This window comes from Diabrotica undecimpunctata, chromosome 7, assembly GCF_040954645.1.
Source record: "Diabrotica undecimpunctata isolate CICGRU chromosome 7, icDiaUnde3, whole genome shotgun sequence".
Taxonomy (NCBI): Eukaryota; Metazoa; Arthropoda; class Insecta; order Coleoptera; family Chrysomelidae; genus Diabrotica; species Diabrotica undecimpunctata.
Genome location: NC_092809.1, coordinates 140,440,619 through 140,447,755, shown reverse-complemented (window position 1 = coordinate 140,447,755; position 7,137 = coordinate 140,440,619). Strand labels below are relative to the sequence as shown.

The window sequence follows — 7,137 nt, the reverse complement described above, 5'->3', positions numbered from 1 at the left end:
CATTAACGTTGTTCTTTGTGCACTCGCAAATTGCTACAAAACGAAATTAGCTAATCCTCAATTGTTCTATTTTAGCCCAAGGACATTCAACTTTTCAACTTTTCTGCTGAATTGAACTGGATTAGCAATCGTCAATTAGTCTCAAAATAGATTATATCATAAATGAATCGCCAGAAGTTCAAGGATCATCAAAGAAATACATTTGACCTCTCCTTCATTGCTTCGCGGTAGACGATTCAAAAGGTTAGATCGCTGCTACGGTTTTTTAAAATACACTGCTCGATAAAAAAATACAGATATACACATATTTTTTTCATATACACCGACATTACTATTATTTTTTCTAAGTATTTGTACACATGGGTTTTATGTCGATGTCGATTTTTGTCGACGTCGCGTCTATTCTGATAGACGTTCGACAAAATTTTTGCATTCAGAGTATGTTTCAATGTGGAAATGTCCAATATGACCCTGCTATGGGAAAAAAACAGAAAAAATAGATGAAAAATCATTCTTCATTCACATACAGTTAAGGTTATGTGCTAAAACATCGCAAAAACATATTTAAAAAATAGGGTTTTCGTATTTTCAGCATGTTCTGATCTGAAAATGGCAAACGTCATCGCTCTATTAGAAATGATAAAAAAAAATATATCAAATATCGTTATTTATTGACATGCAGTTAAATTATGTGATAAAACCATGGGAAAAAAAACACCAAAAAACGGATTTTTTTTCGAATTTTGAAGATTTTCCTGAGTGAAAATGGAAAATGTAACCCCGTCATACAAATGAACGGAAAAAAATACACAAAAAAAACGGGTGTGACAGTCCAGTGGGACTGCCGGTGGAAGTTACACTTCTATACACGCATTCGCCGTTACAAATTTATTTGGGAGTCAATCTGCACAATCATTACATACGTAATTATATAGGTAAGACATAGCAGAAAGAGAAACAGAATTAATAACAACTTACTAACAATGAAAGATTGAATCAATATTTTGATGAAAATGTATATTTTTATTTTCATATATGTATGAAAGGAGTTGAATGCAAAAATTTTTTTACACATATTCTGCAGTAAAATTCATTGTTTATTTTGTTATTAATATAATAATACAATACAAATTAAACTGCAATATTCATAAGTATTTAAAAATGACAATAATATACATAAAAAAATACACTACAATACAGTGCAACATAATTCCATATAATAATACAATACAAATTAAAATGCAATATCCATAAGTATTTAAAAATGACAATAATGTAATAATATTAATAAAAAAGTCCTCCCCGACTGGGAATCGAACCCAGGTCTCCCGCGTGACAGGCGGGCATATTGACTACTATACTACCGAGGACATGACACAAATATATTTCAAAATTGACAGTTCTGGATCATACAGTGATTTATTGAGATTATTATTTTGTAATACAAAAGAATAATATAATTATGAACATTTAATAAATAATACAAAACATATCATATAAATAATAATATTAATAAATATTTTATTATATGTATAATATTATATGTATATCTATTATCTTTATATAATATATATAATATTAAATTATATACACAAAAGGAACATTTTTATATTCGAGAGAGGAAGAGAGAGAAAATATATCTTCTGTCTCTCTCTTACTCATTATCTTACATATGTAATAATTTCACAGATTCACTCCTATACAAATTTCCAACGTGGAGCGAGCGTATAGAAGTATAACTTCAATAATTATTTAGAAGTTTGCCAAAAATTACCTATATAACCTAAAAATTCTTTGAAAAATTCAAATATTTTTCCAGAGCTCAATTTTTATCCAAAAAATTTGAAAAAAAACCAATGAGGTTTTTGGGCATGAAAATATATCAGTGATAATCATCACTTGAATAAAGGGGCTGGACAAACTAAAATCTTTATTTGTTACATTTAAATGGGGTTATGTGCTTAAAACATGGAAAAAATATAAAAATATAAAACTCATATTCTGAGCATGGTCTGGTCTAAAAATGGCAAACCGGATCGCGGCATTATAAAATAAAAAATGTATAATAAAAAATTGTTATTTATTGACATATAGGTGAGTTTATGTGCCAAAACCATGGATAAAACACCAAAAATATTTTTTTCTAGAATTTTTAGGAATCTCCAAAGCAAAACTGAAAAATCTAACCCAATCATTCAAAAGAACGGAGAAATACACGAAAAATAGTTATTAAGACGTGTGCCAAAAATTACACACATAACCTAAAATTTTTTTGAAAAATTCAAATATTTTTCCTGAGCTCAATTTTGATTCAAAAATCTAAAAAAATTAAAGAATTTCCAGATTTTTTAAAGCAAAGAATCGCGCGGAGTTTTTTTTGATAAAAACACATTTTTTACGATAGGGTATCCCAGGGGCTACCTATGCAGCTAAAAATTTGGATAAAAAGATTTCTAAATATGTACTTTCAAGTGCCCCAATCCAAATAAAAATCCAGTTAAGTGCAGATTTTACCATCTTATCCCATTTACATTTATTGGGATACCAACAGCATTTGTTTTGCAACAGCGATTTTATCTGTCATAAAAATGATGTCATCTGCTAATTCTAGATGACTGAACCTTTCGCCGTCGATACTGAAGCCCCTGTTCTCCCAAGACAGTGATTTCACAGAACTACAAGGACCTGGAATTGACGCCAGTAGCTACTTGCTATCACTAGGCTAACAAGAAGATTTAAAATAAAATCTTTTGTAGCATTAACATTGATTTCCGTTTTTGAATGGGGATTGGGAAACGAAATTCAAAGGAATATAAACGACTAAAATCTACTTTGAATGAAGAAGAAAAGATAATTGGTAACCACCATGAAAATGTGTACACTAAAAATGTACTAGTCTATATTACTCACGGTACGTTTACCGTTAGAATAGAGAATCACACCTAACTATGAAAGTAAAATTCTCTCGTTAGTGACTCCATTGTAAATCTTGAGGAAAAATCAGTAAAAAAACTTCTGTATCGGCTATGGTAAGTATTCGGTACATTTGGTTTACTTTTCGATGTGTTCTTAATTTTGATATGACAAATAGATTTATGTCTGATGTCGTCGTTACACACAAATATACACACAAATATTTTAGTCTCCAAGATTTTTGTCTACCAGTGTATTTATTAATGAGTATTAAACTCGCACAATGCTAAATATCACACCAGTGCACAGCTATTATTGTTGTTTCCGAGTTACATTGATAGATTGCAATCATATGACTATATAGAAATAAATTATGAAGTTTTCTTTTTTCGTCCTTCGCCAACTGATGTGGCGCCCGATGCGGTCATTGCACTTGAGTATCTATACACAGTACCATTTGTGTTTGGATTGTTACTTTAAATAGTCTGTCAACTATTAGATTTGTGTATAATATATAGAGATTTGTATAAACAGTCATGTACTATTTTTGTTTTATTTTAATGAGATAATAGATTTATTATGGCGAAATTTATACGAAGACTGTCTAGAATGAGTGGAAAATCTCTTCCGTAACTTGTTCTCCTATTTTGTTCAATAGAACAAAACTCGTTTTAAGGTCAAGGTCGAAGAAAGTTACGAAAATTCTAGTAAGAGGAGAATAGAAATTTTTGGAAAGATGCCCATGAGAGAATCATTTAAAAAAGTGGTAAAAGAGATGGGAGAGAGACAAGAACAGATGATTTTTTTTTCAGAAATTGTATCTCATCCATTTACAATCCTAACGTCTTGAAAACAGAGAATACGTAACCTTCTTTTATAAATTTAGATCGAAATCGAATTTCTAAATACAGGGTGTTCACAAATGATACGCCATTTCTTTCAACTTCAAATTATAGTATGTCAATAATTTTAAATGAAACACCCTGTGTTTTATAATTTTAATGAAAAAGAAATCAGTTGTCTTTAAAATAGTATTACGGTTCCCTATACCTAAAGTTAAAACTTTTAGAGATAATTATGGTTTAATGTTAAAGATAAGATAATTATTGTTTTATTTTAACAGACTGTGTATGAAGATGTCATAATTGTCATTATTTGTGATTATTGGCACTTTTACAATGTGATATAAAGGGCTCGTTTAGAAATAAAAGATGAAGCTTGTGCAAATTTACTTTAAATTGAGATGTGTTTCACCTAGAAAAGTAATTTAAGGTACCATCATAAAATTAGAGAGCTAACCTGGTTATTTCCGATCGACCAAAAGATATTAAACTCCCGTCGATCCTGTAAACACGTACTCTTTAAATGTTGATTTACTTTGCTTCAGTAATGCGAATTGTGCCTATTAAACATTCTATTTTTGGAAAATTTTGATTCGTCACACCATATTTATTATATTCTTCAAAAATGTATCTTCTTGACATTTTATCTTTACAATTTCTATTCTCTTATTATAGTCTGTTTCCTTTAAACTTGGTATTTAGAACTATGGTGTAAGAATAGGGATGCAATTTTGGTTGTTTTTTTTAATTCGCTGAACAACGTAATGACGGTTCAGGATAAGGAGCAGAGTAAACAAGAACATTAATTTTATGATCAGTATAATCATTAATAGGTTTCCTTTTGTTACCTTTTTATTGAAAACAACCAAAATGTGTTAAATTTTTAAGTAATCTCTTCAAAGTCTTACAGGTAGTTGGTGGTCGATCTGGATATCTTGAAGTAAATAAAGCACACGTTCTAATAATAACTGACGTTCACGTCACTGTGACATTCTCGATTTACGATTTTTTCTTTAATTTTAAACGAGCCATTTGTATCACTTTGTAAAAGTGCCAATGACCAAAAATAGTGACAAATTATGACATATTCATACACGGCCTGCTAGAATAAAACAATACGTATCTTATATTTAACATTAAACTACAATAATTATCTTCAAAAGTATTAACTTGATGCGTAGGAAACTAATACTGTTTGAAAGACAACTGATTTCTTTTTGAAGTTATACTTCTATACGCGCGTTCGACATTGGAAATTTGCACAGGAGTGAATCGGTGAAATCATTACATATGTAAAATAGATATGAGTAAGAGAGAGACAGAAGTTATATTTTCTCTCTTAAGATTAAAAATGTTCCTTTTATATATAGTATATAATATTATTATATACTATTATATATATAATATAATATATAATAATATTAGTATTTATGTGATATGTTTTGTATTATTTATTAAATGTTCATAATTATTTTAGGCTTTTGTATTTCAAAATAATAATTACAATAAATCACTGTATGACCGAGAACTGTCAATTTTGAAATACGTTAGTGTCAAGTCTAATTGGCAAATTTTTTACGTGTTTGATTCATACGCTGATATATGTGAGTTCGAATCCCAAATTTGAATTTCCTTTTTTATTTTTGAAATATTTAAAAACCCTACGTTAATCTTATTAAATATACGTAATATACGCAAAAATGCTAAATTTTAAAATAAAATGAAAATTTACAACATAATCCGAGTTGCTGGTTTTTTATTTTTATCTTCCACAAACATTTTTTGAAGTTATCCTTCTATACGCGCGTTCGACGTTGGAAATTTGTACGGGAGTAAATCGGCAAAAATATATTTAATATTTATTAATAATATTATTTTTTATTAATATTATTATCATGGTAAATTAAACATATGCGTAAGAAAGTTATGTTTCTTTGTTTTAAAAATTTTAACAAATTTTTGAAGAAAAGAAAGTTATGTATATTGTCATTTTTAAATACTTATGAATATTGCATTTTAATTTATATTGTATTATTATATTGAATTATGTTGCAGTGTATTGTATTGTATTTTTATATTAATAACAAAATAAACAATGAATTTTACTGCAGAGTATGTGTAAAAAAATTTTTTTTTGCATGTAACTCCTTTTATACATATATGAAAATAAAAATAAATATTTTTAATAAAATATTGATTCAATCCTTCATTTACTATACTCCTATTATAGGTCAAATGTTTATATACAGCAAACGATGCACCATATACCTATATACCTAATTATTTTTCTCTTTCTGCTCTCTCTTACCTATAGCATTACATATGTAATGATTGTGCAGATTGACTCCCATATAAATTTGTAATGGCGAACGCGTGTATAGAAGTATAACTTCTACCGGCAGTCCCACTGGACTGCCACACCCGTTTTTTCATTAAAACTATAATTATGATCTTTCATTTAAAATTATTTGTGAACATCCTGTATTTAGAAATTTGACTTTGATGTAAATTTCTGAAAAACGTGACCTATGCTTTGTGTGCGAGTTTTCAAGACATTTTGTTTGTAAATGGATAAGCTATTAACTTTGAAAAATTTGTTTCTATTTGTCAAAATTTTTGAAAAAAGATGTATAACTCAAAAAATATAAAGTTTTGACCTATGGTATCTCTTACAAATTTTATCTAGAATCTTACGAAAAATATAAAAATGCAATAAAATATAGGGTATTCTATTTAAAATAACAAAGTTGCTGCTCAATGCCTGTCAAAATATTTTGTTTAAGTTCGTCATAACTTGTTACCCCATAAACCAATTTTCATAAATAATATCGTGTAAGTAGTTCACGATATATATGTAGTATAAACTCATCGTGAATCACCCTGTATATATAACATACTGTAATCTCGTTCTGGGCCCTGATTCTATTTCATTTCGATGTCTAAATTTAAAAGCGACTACGCCATGACAGTCGCAATCGCTAGAGATTCTCATTTATTTCGATTGTAGTTAAAACTGGGGATATTTACTTTATCATTTTGACACTGCTGAAAATTTGGGTTGGCCCTGTTGTTTATTGGCTGCACTACGCTTGTTGAATGTTTGTTTTGTTTACGTTACGTGAACGTCTTTTTTTTCTTGTTTGAGTTGTTAAATCATAAATATTGGCCATTCTCAATTATATTTTGAATTGAAAGAAAAGATGGCAAGAAAAAAAAAAGGCGATGTGGGAGATCCTTAAGTTATAACCACTAAGATTTGACTTAGTGGTTATATTCTAATATATTTTTAAATTTACTGCAGCTTAGTAATACTAACCCTAAACATTTTGGGTATCCTAGAGGCATAAACACTTTCTTCCAAATATGGTTCTAATACCCTTAT

At 28.7% G+C, this 7,137-nt stretch overlaps 1 non-coding gene across 1 annotated transcript; it reads right to left on the bottom strand.

The window, feature by feature from the left end:
* Nucleotides 1-1,298: 1,298 nt before the first annotated feature.
* TRNAD-GUC (transfer RNA aspartic acid (anticodon GUC)) lies at nucleotides 1,299-1,370 on the bottom strand. The gene has a single exon. It is a non-coding gene; the product is annotated as a tRNA-Asp (tRNA).
* Between the last annotated feature and the right edge of the window lie 5,767 nt (nucleotides 1,371-7,137).